The 17,102-nt window shown below is 49.6% G+C and overlaps 2 long non-coding RNA genes and 1 pseudogene across 6 annotated transcripts in view; 1 reads left to right on the top strand and 2 right to left on the bottom strand.

The window, feature by feature from the left end:
- The window catches only part of LOC132503685 (uncharacterized), a 60,832-nt gene extending 54,649 nt beyond the window's left edge, over positions 1-6,183 (top strand). For 2 of the 5 annotated variants that reach the window (XR_009534634.1, XR_009534635.1), the window contains 2 exons: positions 292-533; positions 5,969-6,183. This is a non-coding gene — a long non-coding RNA (uncharacterized LOC132503685). Of the gene's footprint in view, positions 1-291; positions 534-1,250; positions 1,798-4,939; positions 5,019-5,968 lie in introns of those variants that run through there. The other 3 variants (XR_009534636.1, XR_009534638.1, XR_009534637.1) reach the window with 3 other exon arrangements.
- On the bottom strand, positions 298-12,056 carry LOC132503687 (uncharacterized). Its single transcript, XR_009534639.1, has 3 exons — positions 11,786-12,056; positions 4,964-5,158; positions 298-509 (listed from the first exon to the last, which is right to left on the bottom strand). It is a non-coding gene; the product is annotated as an uncharacterized LOC132503687 (long non-coding RNA).
- Positions 12,057-14,986: 2,930 nt separating this feature from the next.
- Positions 14,987-16,115, bottom strand: LOC132477027 (phosphoethanolamine/phosphocholine phosphatase-like; annotated as a pseudogene).
- Positions 16,116-17,102: the final 987 nt, after the last annotated feature.

Raw genomic sequence — 17,102 nt, 5'->3', positions numbered from 1 at the left:
CTGAGCCTGTCTGTCTCTGCCCGTGGACCCTAGTTTCTTCTTTTCATTGCTTTAGGTACTGTGTAAGGCCCTTCTGTTTTCCTCCCACTCACAGCAGACACTGAGTAACCTCTAGTTGTGACTGAGATGCATATTTCACAGTATAGTACTTTAGAAATGAGAAATGTTTACTTATTGTGGAAACAAATGTAGGCTCCTGGGAGTGTTCGTGTCACTTGGTAATGTTTTTCCCAGGGCTGCCAAGGTAACTGACTTTGTCTGGTTACTCCCTACGTTTTCCATTCGATGCAGCAGGCCACCGCTAGGCCTCTCACCTGAGAAGTCCAGAATCGGGAAGACACAGGCTGTATCAGTTGCACTGCGGCCTTATTCACAATAGCCAAGATGGTGAAGCAACCCAAATGTCCATCAACAGGTGAATGGATAAAGAAGGAGAGGTACATGTACACAATGGAATATTCACCATGGAGAACAATGAATTACTGCTCTTTGAGGCACCACAGATGAGCCTAGAGATAATCGTGGAACATGAGGTAAGTTGGAAATCAAAAGACGTATATCCTATGATATTACTTATAGGCGTTATCTAATAACTGACCCACAGGAAAATATTTCCACAGAGAAAGACTCACAGATGTAGGAAAAAACTATACTTATCTAAAAGGAAAGGTGGGAGGAATGGATAAATTAAGATCAGTGTTACATATACCAATACATATTATATACATGTGTCACAAAGACCGACCATATAGCAAGGGAGGTCTACAGAACACTGTGTAATATTTTGCATGGGGAGAGGATTTGTATATGAATAGACATATATAATGTACAAATGAGCCAGATTGTGTACAACTAGGGCAAACAATATTCTAATCATTACCCCGATTACAAAAATTAAGCCAACCAACAAGAAGTAATAAGACATAAACGTATGGGGGTTTCTCCTGGCACATTCCATTCTAATTTACAACTTAGGAACACGACTTCCAGAAAGGCTCTGCTGCCCTACTACCCAGATTGGGGAATGGAGAAATGCTGCCTCCTAGTGGCCGTTTCACACAACAGCAGCTTTAAACCCACTGCTAATGGTCACTAACTATTCACCAAACGTGTTCTGTAATGGCACCTGTCCACCAAAAAATTCCTGGGGTCGAAAACCGAATAAGAAATTCAAAAGAGGGCAAACTTCCAAGAAGACAATTTCAAGAAGTATATTGTATGCACACTTTGTTCTCCTTTTTTTTAAACAGAAACAAAAACGGCTTGGAAAAATGATGAATTTTAGGTATTTGTAAAGACACGCAAACCCAAATTACAAAAACCTATCAGCTCACAGCAGTCAGAATGGCCATTAGCAAAAATGCTGCAAGCAGTAAATGCTGAAGCAATTGTGGAGAAGTGCGTACCCTCTGTTCTAAGGGGGATGTGGTAAGGGCCACTAATGAAAACACAATGGAGGTGCTTTGAAAAGGGAAACATTGCGCTACCAGGCAATCAGTCATACCCACTGCTGGACCTGTCACCTGAGAAAATGAGAATCAAAACCTCACAGACTGGCAATTCTGCACTCCAGCAATACTTACCATAGCCAACACTTGGAAGCAACGAAAATGTCCATCAACAGAGGAGTGTACCAAGAAGCAGTGGTCCATGTACACAATGGAATATTACTCCAATAAAAAGTTTAAATTAAATTTAAAAACAAACATAAGTAAGGAGACGTAAGCATTTGGGGGTTTACCTGGGCACATTCCTCTCTAATTTATAACCGAGGAACACCACTGGCAGGAAGGTCTGTTTCCCTAGTACCAGCATGGGCAACTTAGAAAGGCTGCCACCGTCTGGCCGTTACCTGCAAAAGCAGCTTTAAAGCCTGTGCTAATGGTCACTTCATGTGAACAAGTACTGCAGGGCTGTAAATGAAACCTGCCCTCAAAATGTCTTGAGGGAGGTAATGGCCAAAAAATTTCAAAATGTGACACATACTTTAAGAAAACACTTTGAAGAGCTAAGCTGTAATCACAGTTTGAAAAATAAGAAGGACATGCCTTAAAGCTTAATGTCAAGGGATTATGAGACACACGGAAATTCAACCACAAAGAGGTATCAGTTCACACCCCTCAGAATAATCTTCAGCACGAAACCCATAATCAATAAATGCTGGGGCTTCCCTGGTGGCGCAGTGGTTGAGAGTCCACCTGCGATGCAGGGGACGCAGGTTCGTACTCCGTTCTGGGAAGATCCCACATGCCGCGGGTGCCTGTGCTCCGCAACGGGAGAGGCCACAACAGTGAGAGGCCCGTGTACCGCAAAACAAACAAATGAAAATAAATGAATGAATGAATGAATGAATGCATGCATGCTGAAGGTGTTGTGGAGAAATGCATACCCTCAGCTTTCAGTGGGATGTACCCTGGAAAGAGCCACTAATGAGAACAGAATGGAGATGCCTTTAAAAGGTACACATTGAGCTACAGTATCATTCAGCAGGCCCATTCCTGGACCTATAACCAAAGAAGACAGAATTGGAAAGGCACAGGAAGGCAAATGTGCACTGCACAGTATTACAATAGCCAAGATATGGAAGTAACCAAAAAGTCCAGCAACAGATGAGTGGACAAAGAAGAACTGGTACCAGTACAGACAAAATATCAGCCAAGGAAAAAAAGGACACATTGCCCTGTGCAGCACCGTAGATGATTCTAGATGTAATCACACAACCTGGAGTAAGTCAGAAAGAGAAAGACACATATCGTATGATATCACTTATAGGTGTTACCTAAAAATTGATACCAGTGAAGATATTCCCACAGAGAAGAGCTATCAGAGATTCATTAAACAAATTTATGGTTCACCAATGGAAAGGTGTGAGGATTGGATACATTAGGATATTGGGGTTAACAGATGTATACAAACACAGGTGAAATATATAATCACCAAAGACCTACGGAATACCAAGAGAAGACTATTCAACATTCTGTCATAACGTACATGGGATAAGGATCCCAGGAAGAATAGACATACGTTTATGTATAAAAGAACCACATCTTGCACACCTAGAACAAGCCAAACCCTGTAATCAAACTTGCTGTGATAAAAAATAAAAATTAAATAAAAACAATGAACAAGAAGTAGTGAGACATAAACTTAAGGGGCTTTTTCCTGGCACATTCCATTCTAAGTTATAACCTAGAACACGACTTCCATTGAGGCTCTGTTGCCCTAGTAACAAGATTTGGTAAAGGAGAACTGCTGCCACCTTGTGGCCGTTTCACACAACAGCAGCTTTAATCCCAGCGCTAATGGTCAGTTGATATTTCAAATAAGTGCAGGCCTGTAAATGACACCTGCCCTGAAAACAAATCCTGGGGTCATATATCGAACAAAAAATTCAAAAGACGTCCATATTTCAAACCGACAGTTTCAAGAGGCATAATTTATGCATATTTGGCTTCTGTTTCTTTTCCTTTCTTTTTTTGTTAAAAAAATGGGAATAGAAAAAGGCTGAACATCAGGAATTAATAAAGCCATGCAAGTCCACTGTACGAAAACGTTCACCTCACAGCCGTCAGAATGATTATCAGCAAAAAAATGTCTAAAAGAATAAATGCTGAAGGGGTTTTAGAGAACTGTGTACCCTTTAGCTGCTGGTGGGACGAAACCTGGTAACAGCCAGTAGTGAGACCAGATTGGAGGTGCGTTTAAGGGTAAAAATGGAGCTACCATGTGATCTGGTAGGCCCACTAATGGGCCTATCACATAAGTAGACCAGAATCAAAAAGACACAGGCTGGCAATCCTGCACTGCAGCAACATGTACCATCCCAAGACCTGGAAGAAACCAAAATATCCATCAACAGAAAAATGCACCAAGAAGAAGTCGTCCATGTACACAATGGAATATTAGCCATGAAAAAGCATGGAACAGTGCCGTTGGCACCACCATAGAAGGATCTACAGATAATCACCCAACATGAAGTAAGATAGAAACCGAAAGACAGACATCCTATGACATCACTTACAGGTGTTACCTAAAAATTGATACCCATGAAATAATTTCCAAGAGAAGGACACACATAGATTCAGAAAACCAAATTATGTTTAACCAAATGGAAAGGTGTAAGGAATGTATGAATTAGGATATGGGGGTTAACAGACATGTACTAATACATATGAAATATATAATCACCAAGTACCTATGGGATACGAAGAGAGGTCTACTCAACACTCTATAATAACATACACGGGAAAGGATCCAAAGAGGAATAGACAGATACATTGATAGGATGAACCAGAGACTGTACACCTAGGAGAATCTACATTTTTATCAAATTTGCCCTGATTAATAAAAATTAAATTTAAAAAACAATAATTTAGGAGATATAAACTCTTGGGGCTTTTCGCTGGCACATTCCACTCTAATTTGCTGCTTACTAACACAATTTCCAGGAAAGCTCTGTTGCCCAAAAACCCAGAGTTGGAAATGTAGAAATGCTGCCGCCTTGTAGCTGTTTCCCACAAGAGCAACTTTAAACCCACAGCTAATGGTCACTTAACATTCCCAAGGACTCAGGGCTGTAAAGGACACCTGCCCTAAACAATTGTGCGGAGGTAGGGAATGGCCAAAAAAATTCAAAACTGGCAAATTTTCAAGGAGATAGTATGGAGGGGTAAGTTTTACTCATTTTCAAAAAAGAGGAAAATGGGTAAAAGCTCAACATCAGGAATTATTAGACTCATGCAAGTCTAACCTCCAAAAATTTTCAACTCACACATGTCAATTACCATCAGCAAAAAGTCTACAAGCAATAAATGCTGAAGGGGTTTTAGAGAACTCTGTACCCTCTAGCTTCTGGTGAGATGTGAAGTGGTAACAGCAAATAATGAGAACAGAAAGGAGCTGCGTTTAAACGTAAAAATTGAGCCACCATTCCATTCAGCAGGCCCACTGCTGAGCCTCTCACCTGAGAAGTCCAGAGTCGAGAAGGCACAGGCTTCAACAGCTGCACTACAGGAATTTTCACAGTAACCAAGACATGGAAGTAACCAAAATGTCCATCACCAGATGAGTGGAAAAAGAAGGAGTGGTCCATGTACAAAATGGAATATTCGCCATGGAAAACAATGAAACACTGCTCTTTGAGGCACCATAGTTGATCCTGGAGATAATCACAGAACATGAGGTAAGTCGGAAAGCAAAAGACATATCCTATGATACCACTTATAGGCGTTATCTAACAACTGACACAAATGAACATATTTCCACAGAGAAAGACACTCACAGACTTAGAAAACAAACTATGCTTATCTAAAAGGAATGGTGGGGTGAATGGAAAAATTAAGATTAGGGTTACCATACGTGTACAAATACCTATTAAATACATATATTAAAAAGACCGACCATATAGCAAGGGAGGTCTATGGAACACTCTGCAATAATTTACATGGGAATTGGCTCTGTACAGGAATATATATATATATATATATATATATATATATATATATATATATATATATATAATGCACAAATGAACCAGATTGTGTACACCTAGGACAAACAATATTCTAATCATTACCCTGATTAAAAAACTAAAACAACGAACAAGAATTAATGTAAGATAAACTTATGGGGGTTTCTCCTGGCACATTCCATTTTAATTTACAACCTAAGCACAGGACTTCCAGAAAGGCTCTGCTGCCCTAGTAACCAGATTTGGGAATGGAAAAATGCTGCCGCCTTGTGGCCGTTTCCCACAACAGCAGCTTTAATCCCAGCGCTAATGGTCAGTTGATATTCAAAATAAGTGCAGGCCTGTAAATCACACCTGCCCTGAAAACAAATCCTGGGGTCGTATATCGAACAAAAAATTCAAAAGACGTCCACATTTCAAAACGACAGTTTCAAGAGGCATATTTTACGCACATTTGTGTTCTGTTTCTTTTTCTTTCTTTTTTTGTTAAAAAAACAGGAATGGAAAAAAGCTGAACATCAGGAATTAATAAAGCCATGCAAATCCAGTGTACAAAAACTTTCACCTCACAGCCTTCATGATGATCATCAGCAAAAAAAAAAAGTCTACAAAGAATAAATGCTGAAGGGGTTTTAGAGAACTGTGTACCCTTTAGCTGCTGGTGGGATGTAACCTGGTAACAGCCAGTAGTGAGAACAGAATGGAGGTGCGTTTAAGGGGCCTCTCACCTGAGACCTGAATCGAGAAGACCCGGGCTGCAAAATCTGCACTGCAGCCTTATTCACAATAGCCAAGACAGTGAAGCAACCAAAAGGTCCATCAACAGATGAACAGATAAAGAAGAAGTGGTCTATTTATACAACAGAATATTAGCCATGGAAAACAATGAAACACTGCTATTTGAGGCACCATAGATGAGCTTGGAGATAATCACAGAACATGAGGTAAGTCAGAAAGCAAAAACCTATATCCTATGGTATCACTTAGAGGTGTTAACTAATAACTAACACAAATGAACATATTTCCACAGAGAAAGACACTCACAGACTTAGAAGTATGCTTATCTAAAAGGATAGGTGGGGTGAATGGAAAAATTAAGATTAGGGTTACCATACGTGTACAAATACCTATTAAATACATATATCAAAAGACCGACCATATAGCAAGTGAGGTCTATGGAACTGTGGAGACGTCCCAATCACCTGACTGCCCTCCGACCTGCCGTGAATTGGAGACTGAGACCAGGCACGCCTCTCTCCTCCATTCACTCAGGGACAGACTGGGGGTCATGGGAACCTCAGAATCGAAACCAGATTCTAAGACACCCCTGGGGTGTCTCCTAGCCAATTTTACAGCCCTCGGTTTCTCCCAAGTTCTCCGTTGCCGACGGCTTATTTTCTATTCCACTGTGGCCAGGCCACAATATCCTCTAGACAATCAATCCAAATGGCCTCCTGAAGGGACTTTCAATTTTAACATCCTCCGTGATCTAGATAATTACTGCCGCAGGATGGGCAAGTGATCCGAGGTCCCCTATGTTCAGGCCTTCTGGTATTTACGCTCCCGCCCCTCCCTCTACGTCGATTGTTCCACTTCCCAGATCTTTCTTGCCAAACAGACATCTCCTACATCCAAGCCCCTAATTTCCTTTGATGATGACTCCTCTCCACTAGCCGACCCACCCGAATCTCTCGCCTCTCCCCCTTCCAGAGCTCCTCTCCAGCCTCCACCCAACCCTGAAGCGGTCCCTCCTCATCCCGCAGCCGCCCCGGCCCATCCAACCGCTCCCCCGCCTCCCTCAACGGTTTCTCCTCCCTCGCCCCTTGCTTTGCCAGTTAGTGCACATACACTCTCTCACGACTCCCAAGATCCAAATCTCCTCTGCCCTCTGAGGGAGGTAGAAGGAGCGGAAGGATTAATTAGAGTTCATGTTCCCTTTTCCCTCCAAGTTCTCTCTCAAATAGAAACGCGATTAGGCTCCTTTTCGGCGGACTCTTCCCGCTACATCAAATAATTTCGCTACCTCTCTCAAGCTTACGATCTAACCTGGTATGATATCTCTGTGATCCTATCTTCTTCTACTCTGACCCCTGACGAGAGGGAAAGAATTCAAACTGCTGCCCGAAACCATGCAGATCAGGTTCACCTTACCGACAACTCCATGCCTGTCGGAGTGACTGCTGTACCTGGTACCAATCCAGGCTGGACTTATCAGGATGGCCAAGATGGCCGTCATAAACACGACCTCATGATCCAGTGCCTCCTGGCTGGCATGCAGGCTGCTGCTCATAAGGTAGTCCATTTTGAAAAACTAAAAGAGATAATCCAAGAACCTAACGAAAATCCAGCTATCTTTCTCAATCGCCTTACAGCGGCCTTAACTTTCTACACCCAACTGGATCCCGACACCCTGGCAGGGGCAGCGGTCCTAGCCACCCATTTTATCACCCAATCAGCCCCGGACATCCGAAAGAAATTAAAACGGGCAGAAGACGGCCCTCAAACCCCTATTCGAGATCTGGTAAAGATGGCCTTTAAAGTCTACAATGGCCGTGAGGATTTAGCAGGATCCAGCTGACAGGCTCGGATGCACCAGAAGGTGGCCCTCCAAACCCAACCTCTTGTAGCCGCCCTAAGGCCGGCCATCTCCCATGTATCACAGCATCCATGGGGTCCGCAAAAGGCAACCCCGCCGGGGGCCTGCTTCAAATGCAGAAAAGAAGGCCACTGGGCTCGCCAATGTCCCAATCCCCGACCTCCTTCTAAGCCCTGTCCCAGCTGCGGGTTAACGGGCCACTGGAAGAGTGACTGCTCTACGACTGGCCCTCCCTCAGCGTCTCCACGTGGGGGGGCGGGCCGACCCAATGGCATTACCACTCGAACTGCTGGGATTGGCTGACGACTGACGGCACCCGGACTCGAAGACCCCCATCACCCTCACCGAGCCCAGGGTAACGCTACAGGTAGCGGATAAGTCCATTTCATTTCTGGTGGACACGGGGGCTGCCTCTTCGGTCCTGCCTACTTATTCCGAGCCAGTTTCTCCTTCCCAGATCTCGGTCATGGGTATTGATGGCAAACCATCCTTCCCACTCCAGACCGGTCGACTCCCATGTCATAACAAAGGACTCCCTTTTACTCATTCCTTCTTAGTCATACCATCCTGCCCAGTTCCCTTGCTAGGCCGAGATGTCCTTTTCCACTTAGGGGCCTCGCTCCAGCTGGATAGACTCGACCCTAAGGTCCCCTCCTCCCAACTCCTGCTTCCTCTTCTCGGCCTGTCTCTAGAACCCTCCCCCTCCTATCCCTCTCTTCCAATCACACGGAACCCAATCAATCCCCATGTCTGGGATGCTTCTAAGCCCATAATAGCAACACACCATTCCCCCGTCTTCATCCGCCTAAAGGACCCCTCCAAATTTCCATCAAGGCCCCAGTTTCCCATCTCTGAGACTCACCTTAGGGGCCTACAACCTATTATCACAGGACTCCTAAACCAAGGGACTCCTTATCCCCACTGACTCTCCCTGAAACACCCCCATCCTGCCTGTCCGCAAGGCCTCTGGGGATTATCGCCTGGTCCAGGACCTCCTACTAATCAATGAAGCCATAATCCCTCTCCACCCAGTAGTACCAAACCCATACACCTTGCTCTCCCATATCCCCCCATCCACAACCCACATTACGGTTCTGGATCTCAAAGATGCCTTTTTCACTATCCCCCTACATCCCGACTCCTATTTCCTCTTCACCTTTACCTGGACGGATCCGGATACTCATACTTCCGGTCAGCTCACCTGGACAGTTCTTCCCCAGGGCTTCCGCGACACTCCTCACCTCTTCGGTCAGGCGCTGGCACAGGACCTCACTTCCTGCTCCGCTACCCCCAGCACACTCCTTCAATATGTAGATGACCTCCTCCTTTGTAGCCCATCTCAGCCTCTCAAGACAACATACTGCAGATCTCCTCAATCACCTTGGCTCTCGCGGTTATCGGGTCTCCCCAGCCAAGGCTCAGTTATCTGTATCTTCTGTAACCTACCTGGGGCTCCATCTTACCCCTACCACAAAAGATCTAACAGGCGATTGCACCCGGATTATCCGTGAACTCCAGCCTCCGGAAACAGCGGAACAAATTCTCTCTTTTTTGGGCCTTATAGGATTTTTCCTACACTGGATCCCTAACTATGTTCTCCTCGCTAAACCCTTATATCTAGCCGCTAAGGAAACCCCTCAAGGACCCCTCACCTCTCCTTCCGCCGTTCAACAGGCCTTTCTCACCCTCCGTAACGCTCTGATATCTTCTCCTCCCCTTTCTCTGCCCAACCCAAACCGACCTTTTCACCTTTTTGTGGATGAACGGGCTGGAATAGCCACTGGACTCCTTGCCCAGCCTGTAGGGCCTTCCTACCGCCCCGTGGCTTACCTCTCCAAACAGCTACACCCAACCATTCGGGGATGGCAACCATGCCTTCGGGCCCTAGCAGCAGCAGCCGAACTGACCAAACACTACAGATACTCAACCACACAGGAATAGGTAACATCTCCGACTGCTTTCTATGTGCCTCGCTTGGCCGGCCGCCCTTGGCTGCTGTCCCACTCGACCAGCCCTTCAATTCTACTTCCTACACATCCCAAAACCCACCTTCTTCCCCGTTAAAAGTCCCCATATTCCTTGATTCAAAAATATCTCACCATCTGTTACGGCAGCCGCCCAAATCTACCTGATACTGGGTTTCTTTGCAACACATCCCTCACGGTAAACACATCAATTGAAGCACCACCAGGCATGTTTTTGTGGTGCAATGGTTCCCTCACAAAAGAGATCAATTCTTCCTCCCCCTTCCAATGTATCCCCGTTACTCTCGTCCCACAACTCACACTGTATAGCCAAGATGAATTTTCCTCGCTAATCATGCCGCCCTTTACCCGACAAAAAAGAGCTATCTTTCTTCCTCTGGTCGCAGGCATCTCTCTCGCCTCCTCCCTGGTCGCTGCAGGCCTCGGGGGGGCGGGGGGGGGAGCTCTAACACATAGTGTTTCAACATCCCGCGACTTAGAACATAAACTCCAGCTAGCCATTGAAGGCTCCGCCGCCTCCATCTCCTCTCTCCAGTGCCAAATCACCTCCATAGCCCGAGTCGCTCTCCAGAATCGACGAGCCCTGGACCTCCTGACGGCCGCCAAAGGAGGTACCTGCCTCTTCCTACAGGAGGAATGCTGCTGTAAACGCCCTCCATCGCTTAAGAGAAGAACTCCAACGCAAACACCAACAGTCCGCCTCCCCAATCCCGATTGGTGGCGATCCACCCTCTATACATGGCTAACACCAATCTGAGGCCCCTTAATTCTCATCTGTATCTTGCTCATGTTTGCCCCCCGTTTTCTTAGGTTCCTTCGCCGGTGCATGGAGGAAGTCTCTCGGGTGGCCACAAACCAAATGTTCCTTAGTCCTTACACCTTGCTTCCTACAGAAACCCCCACTGGTCTCCCCTAAGCCTCGGACCTCTGGTCGCCCGACTCCCCTTTCGACGCCCGCATTCAGCATGAAGTAGCCAGATATCGGAACGCCGCCCCATTACACCAAAGATGTCGGGATGTAAGGCCAACTGGCCCGAGGCAGGGGAACGCAATCAGATTCACAGGTTGCATCAGACCGAAACTCTCCGGACCACCCAGTTCCAGAAACTGACCTGGAGACATTCCGGACCACCCAGTTCCAGGAACTGACCTGGGGGATTTCCACCCGGCCCAGCCTTCCCGCCTTTCGAGGGATGGGACTAGCGGTCCCAAGACTGATGTAACCGGCACCAGATAGTGCCACGACACCCGAAGAGACCACCAGATAAGGAATTCCCTGCGCCCTCCCAGATTCACCACACCCCTTTCCCTTCTTCCCCTATAAAATCTTGCCCAGCCCTCGCCTGGGGGCGACTTCTCTGGTCCCTTTCTCTCGGACCAGTGAACCTCGCCCGGGAGCGCCCCCTAATAAAGCTCACTTGAAGCGTTCCTCTGTTTCGCGATGCCGTTTGTTAAGATCCGACCTTACACTTACACATCAAGGATGGCTCTGAGCTGAATTTCTGCAAAACAAGACTATCCCATGCGAAGAACAACCCAGTAGAGCTTTGTATCCCATCAGCTACAGAAGAGAATGGCTGCAGGCTACTGAAAGCCAGCAGCATTTACAACTTAACTCCCATGGCCTCTGCAGTGCTACGTCTGAGTTTTCTGTTTCTGCCCCTGTACCAAACAGCTCTGGTGTAATTCCTCGTTCCTTCTTCCACCCACCCCCACCAACCCCCGTCCCCTTACCTGCGGTCCGCAGCCCTCCGCTCCGCGCTCGGATGCCGCTAGGGTGCCTGGGACCCACGGGACGGGTCATTCCCAGCCGCCGAGCGCTGGCTTCCTAGACCCCCGCAAGCTCGTGTGGCGCTAACAGCTAGGAGCCCCAAGGATGCCCCGGGCCAGATGCGCTCTGGCCGGGACGCCCACTTCCGGGACACGCTCCTCCGGGAGAGGCGCGCAGACCGCCGCCGCGCTCAGGTGACCCACAGCCAATGCCGAGCAAGACCCGCCCCGCCGTCGCCGCGTCCGCGCGGCGCAGCACAATCACGGCGCTCCAGGCACGGGCGCCGGAACGCCCACTTGCGGGACATTCTCCTCCGGGAGAGGCGCGCAGACCGCCGCCGCGCTCAGGTGACCCGCACCCAATGCCTAGCAAGACCCGCCCCGCCGGCGCCGCGTCCGCGCGGCGCAGCACGATCTCGGCGCTCCAGGCACGGGCGCCGGGGGGCGGGCGTCTCCTCTCCTGAGAGGCAGCTAGCGATGCCCCGGGGCGCGGGCCCCTACGGCGTGGAGACCGCTCCAGGCTGGACTCACCGACACCAACGCCGCCAGGAGGAGCGCTTGGCGGGACTCGGCAAACAACCCAATGTTTTAAATGGAAAAGGGGCTTCAAAAGACCCTTCTCCAGATAAGACATACAAATGGTCAGCAAGCACATGAAGAGATGTTAATCGTCATTAGTCGTGATGAAATGCAAGTTAACACCACAACGCCGACCCCTCCACACACTAGAAGGCCTACAATCAAGAAAGCTAAAAATAACAAATGTTGGCAAAAATTTAGAGAAACTGATACAGAACTTTCCGTAGGGAAAATGAATAACTTCCGGAGGTGGATGCTGAGAATATTTGTACAACAACGTGAATGTAATTAATGCCATAGAACTGTATGCTCAAAATGATTTAAATGGTAAATGTTATGTTATGTGGGGGGTTTTAACATAATTTAGCCCCTGCTTTATACCAGACCCCAGAGTCGAAGCTTCTCATCCATTTTCTCACTTTTACTTAACCTCCTAGGATCTTCACACTCCAATTTAACAGACGAAGCTGAGCCTGAGAGGTTAAACTAAGTGACTTGCCCAAGGCTCACTCGGCCAAGTCTACACTGTTCAATGTTGCTGTATTTACTGAGCACCTACTAGAGCACCTACTGAGCAATACCTCCAGCACCTGCCAGAGACATTGTGGAAAGACCAGGATGAACGGGGGCTGAAAGCAGATTACAAAACATGGGTAGATCCTGGGGCCCTGCTCTCAAACACTGAAGTTTCTTGGAGTGGAGGGGATGGCTTGTGTCACACTTGTGGAGCCTTTTATTCCACCCCACCGCACCCCCACAGAGGAGGGAAGCAGCTGGCCTGATACTGAATATTAGCTCAGCTGGGGAGGAGTCCTGGGGCTTTGAAGAAGGCATCTCCTGCCCCACTCCCCACATTGCCCCCTAGAGTCCAGTATGTGGGCACAAGCATCCCTGTGGCGGGGCAGGAGGCACGTCTCATGGCACCCCTCTCCTCCCGCCCTGCAGTAATGACACTGTACCCATACACCCGCCAGAAGAACAATGAACTCTCCTTCTCTGAGGGCACCATTATCTGCATCACCCGCCACTACTCCGATGGCTGCTGTGAGGGCATCGGCTCAGAGGGGTCTGGATTCTTCCCCGGGAACTATGTGCAGCCCAGCTGCTGACAACCTGGGATCTCTGGGATGCTGACCCAAGCACCGCCTTGAGTGAGCCTCTTGAGTCCCACACCAAAGCCTGCTCCAGTCAAGACTGGACCAGCCCGGCACACCTCCTGGGCTGTGAGCTGTGTCTCTTCCTTTCCCCCACTGCAGTGGGAAGGCGTCCGGGTAAAGACAGAGGAGGAACCCAGAGGCCTGCTGGAGACAGGAAAGAACTGGAAGCCAAGGAGCTTGGTGACCTTATCCACAGGGGACCCTTACGCCATGCAAGACAGGGTCTCCAGCTGCAAGTGCCAACTTTGAATAAAATTCTGATGACCTCCTGATGATTGCCCTGCAGGGCTAGCGGGCCGAGGGACTGAAAGGCAACCCACCTGTAAGGCTCCTGCTCATTGAGCCTCCTCTGCCTGCCCTAAGCAGCAGTATCTCCCATCTCCTCGGTGCTCACTGAGCCCTCCACACTAGACCCCTGTGCCCCTCTGCGAAGGTGGGCCGCACACTGCTCTTTTGCCTGTTGCCTGCTTTGTTGTGTATTCAGTCTTGGTGCCCCAGGCTGGGCACTCCTCCAAGAGTGGGGACCAGCTCCCTCACTTAGGTGGGGCTCTCTGAGAGCAAAGCTCACCTCGCCCTCATCCCCCAGACGGCAGCGTGAGACACCTTGCTCACCTCCGCCCCTTTACCTCCTTTACAGCTCTGAAACTCCACAAGAGGGAGGTGGGCCTTGGGTTTCCACTGGCTCTGCTTTACAGCATCATGGCTTTCTGTTCCATACGGGAGGAGGGGGACTCAAAAGGGCCCAGTCAGTGGGGCGACTTTGGTTAAGTCCCTGGTTTCTTGCTGCATAGACGAGGCTGTGGTGCAAGGAGACATCTTCGGGCTCTGTGAGGTCCCTGGCTGGCCAGACCCGAGCCCCGGGACAGTGTGCTACCTCTTCCATCAACAGGAGGTGACTGTTCCCTCGAGCTTTTTATCCTGTGGGGATGCTAACAGGGTGGGGGGGCGGGGGGCAAGGAGTGTAGTGTAGAGTCACAGTAGGTAAAGCAAGATCTAGGCCTGGGACCATCGGCAGGGAGCACCTCTCTCTGTGGGGAGTCCGGTGCGGGGGAGGTCGGGGGGTACATTTCGGGGCCTGGGTCCTCTGGACAGAAGACTGGAGGAGGGAGGCCACGCAGCCCAAAGCAACAGTTAACCACAACGCGGCAGGACATGTTCCTTCTCGACCCTGACAGGGAACCCCGTCCTCCCAACTGAGAGGACAAGGTGTGTGGAAACACTGCCGCCTGCTCAGATATGCGTGCCACGCTGCTGCGGCCAGACTCCAGAATTCGCTTGCAGTGGAACTGGGGGAGGCAGCTGACCTCGGTTAACTGCACAGATGGGGACAGCTCCCAACTCCCTCCTCCAGTCCCCAAATGGACCAACCTGGGATTCCGGGAAATCCTGGAGGGATATACCAAAACGAAAGGGAAAGGGAATAATAAAACTAGCTTTCTCTTTCCCGACCCCCACCGCCCCACCCCCTCCCCGCCCGGGTGGGCCCTGCAGGCCACGTCCTCAGCACCTGATGCAGGTGTAGGCGCACTTCGGCGGAGGTTTCCCAGGGCACCACCCTGGTGCGGAAGGAGCTGGGCTCGGCCTTCTGCGCCTCCTGCATAAGGCGGTGCATGGGGTAGTGGCGGCGCAGGAAAGCCACATCGCCGCCTGCCAGCAGCCCCGTGGGGCAGAAGTCATTGGCGCCGTCGCTCACGTAGAAAAGGTGCTCGAAGGGCAGGCCGTCGTGGGCCTGCTCGCGCAGATAGTCGCTGAGCACCTTGTGCTGGCACATGTTGGTGGGGCAGTGAGCACAACTGTGCGCGCGGAAGGGCCGCAGCGCCAGCAGCCCCCAAGGGTCGGGCCCTGACGGGTTGCTGATGATGTGGCGGAACAGGCCGTGGTGGCCGGCGGCGCGCAGCGCACTCTCCACGCCAAAGGTGTTGGCGTCTGAGATGAGAATAACCTCAAAGCAGGCGCCCTGCTTGGCCACAAACTGCAGCAGCTCGCCCGTGCCGGGCGACAGGGGGATGGCCTCGTAGATGGCGCGCAAGTCCCGCGGCCGCACGCCCTGCTCGCCCAGGTACTGGAAGACGCGCTGCATGTACTCGTTGTAGAAGCCCTCGCGCTAGGTGGCACGCAGGCTCTCAGGCAGCCGCTGGCCCGCCGCGGCACGTGCACAACAGAGTCGTCGTTGTTTTCATCCACGATACTCTTGTCCAAGTCGAAGGTCAGGAGGAAGCGTGGCGCGCCGGGCACAGCCATCCCACTGTCCTCTACCAGCTTTGTCCTGAGCGACCAAATCCTTTTGTGGTCACCAAAAAGAGTCCCTCAGAGGAAAGGGGGACAGGACCTCTGAGCTTCTCCTGCAGGGTGGGGAGCAGCGGCTGCAGAGGTCTGTCCCGGCTGAGTCTGGAGTGTCAAGAGTGGGGAGAGGGCCTAGCTGAGGTATTTGGGTGCAGGATGGAGCAAGGGGTGCTTACGGGAATTGGAGGGGACGCTGCATCTTACCCATCCCCGGATTTCTGGGCTCCGGCTCTCACGAGTCCTTCCAGTCCAGAGGGTCCGTGAATGGTGTGCATCTGGGCCGTTCCCTCCACTTGCCCCCCATCCCCATGTTATGTATTTTTAACCACAATAAAAAAATGAATGAAACACTGATAATACATGTTACAACACAGATAAACATTGAAAACATTCTAAGTCAAAGAAGTCATACTGAAAAGGCCACTCATATCACAACCATCTTGTGTGCTTTAAATCCATAGCAGTTTTGAAAATGAGGGGATGGGACTTCCCTGGTGGTCCAGTGGTTAACACTCTGAGCTCCCAATGTAGGGGGCACAGGTTCAATCCTTGGTCAGGGAACTAAAATCCCGCGTGCACAGTATGGCAAAAAAATAAAATAAAATAAACGTCATTGGCCTGGTTTGGATCATAGCATCGTCCTTGAACCCATCAGAGCACCCCTAGGATGGAACATGGGATTGGCTAAATGTGGATCATATGCCCATCTTCAAGGTGGGTGGAACGTAGCATCAGCCCTCTGGAACTCTTTGGACTGGAAACAGGTAAGTTCCCAAAGAAAAGCTGAGGTTCTGGACTTTGCCATGAGAACAGATGCTGGATTGGGGAAAGCGGCAGGTTCCACACCACTGACGGCCCACTGCACAGCTGTGGGATCTGAAGGCCAAGGAAGGAAGGGGCTGATTTAGGGTCAGGGGCTGCAGCCACCCATCCAGTGCTCTTGCTGTCCGTCCACAACAGCAAGAACCTCTTCCTCTTGCAAAAGGCACAGCCCTCCTTGATGTCTCTGGTGGTGGGAGCCCAGGAGTCACACCTGCCCCCTGGCCACATGACTCACCCATCCCCCAAGAACAATACTGCTCATTTATCCAGTCTCCTCCCTCCTTTACAAAGAGCAGAGACTAAATGCTATGGTAGTTAGGAAATTCTTGCTCAGTGAAGCAGTGGGAGGCTCAAGGATTTATGCCGTATCATGGAATCCATCATTGGCAGCTTTCAGAGACCACATGGGTGCACGTGGCTCTCCAAGACCATGCAGCCTC

The sequence above is a fragment of the Mesoplodon densirostris genome, chromosome 16 (assembly GCF_025265405.1).
Source record: "Mesoplodon densirostris isolate mMesDen1 chromosome 16, mMesDen1 primary haplotype, whole genome shotgun sequence".
In the NCBI taxonomy this organism is placed as follows: domain Eukaryota; kingdom Metazoa; phylum Chordata; class Mammalia; order Artiodactyla; family Ziphiidae; genus Mesoplodon; species Mesoplodon densirostris.
This window is presented reverse-complemented; position numbering and strand designations above follow the sequence as displayed.